At 56.9% G+C, this 1120-nt stretch overlaps 1 protein-coding gene across 2 annotated transcripts in view; it reads right to left on the minus strand.

Moving 5' to 3' along the window:
* TNNT2 (troponin T type 2 (cardiac)) overlaps positions 1 to 1055 on the minus strand; it is a 12929-nt gene extending 11874 nt beyond the window's left edge. For both annotated transcript variants that reach the window (XM_014533426.1, XM_014533425.1), the window contains exon 1: positions 857 to 1055. The gene's annotated coding sequence lies outside the window, so the exon portion shown is untranslated. The remainder of the gene's footprint in view (positions 1 to 856) is intronic.
* Positions 1056 to 1120: the final 65 nt, after the last annotated feature.

Here is a 1120-nt window from a genome sequence, read left to right on the forward strand (position 1 = left end):
GCAGGGGCTCACCCTCTAGGGCAGCGGTTCTCAACCTGTGGGTCGCGACCCCTTTGGCGGTCGCACGGCCCTTTCACAGGGTTCGCCTGAGACCATCCTGCATATCAGATATTTACATGACGATTCATCACAGTAGCCACATGACAGTGATGAAGTAGCAACGAAAATAATTTTATGGTTGGGGGTCACCACAACATGAGGAACTGTATTGAAAGGGCCAGAAGGTTGAGAACCGCTGCTTTAGGGGTTTAAAATGAAGCTGCCCGGCCATGTAGCTCAAGAGGTCGGGGTTCGATTCACAGTCGGGGCACAGGCCCGGGTTGCAGGCTCGATCCCCGGGTTTAAAATGAAGCTGCCGGCCGTGTAGCTCAAGAGGTCAGGGTTCGATTCACAGTCGGGGCACAGGCCCGGGTTGTGGGCTCGATCCCCAGTGTGGGTGGGGCGTGCAGGAGGCAGCCGGTCCATGACGCTCTCTCATCATTGATGTCCCTCCCTCTCCCTTCTTCCCTCAAATCTGTAAACATCTATTTTAAAATAATCAATAAAATGAAGCTGTGATCTGCTGAACCTGCTGGACCCTGAGGTCCCGGGGCCTCTGCCGTCTGCTGGTGGGCGTATGTCGCAGCCCAAGCACAGAGCCCGGGGGGCCAAGGCCCCGAGCGCCACCAGAATGAGCCGGTGGAGGAAACCACGTCTCCCGGCCCGTCCCAACTCCGAAGCAGGGCCCTCGTCCGGACCAGGTTCCTCCTCCCGGTGACCCGAGCCCTGACCCCTGGGCCCCCAGATCTTTTTTAATATATTTTTATTGAATAAACTAGTAGGTTGGTTTGGCCGAGGTTCTCAGATGGCCCAGTACCTCCAAGCTTCCAGGGGTCGTGATGCTGGGGGATTGGAAGGTGGGAGAGTGTGTTTGAGGGGGGCGGGCCGTTCTGCCCCCCGGAATCATGACGTAGGACAACAGGATGTAACCCACCTTCGTGTGAGGAAAAGAGGGGGTGCTAGGAAAACGATGATGGACCCCCCAGCCAAGATAATCCACACATACCCTCCCCCCACACACACACCACATATACACACACACACCACCCCACACCCCCACATCCCCACACACCCCCACATA

Source organism: Myotis brandtii, unplaced genomic scaffold, assembly GCF_000412655.1.
Source record: "Myotis brandtii unplaced genomic scaffold, ASM41265v1 scaffold975, whole genome shotgun sequence".
In the NCBI taxonomy this organism is placed as follows: domain Eukaryota; kingdom Metazoa; phylum Chordata; class Mammalia; order Chiroptera; family Vespertilionidae; genus Myotis; species Myotis brandtii.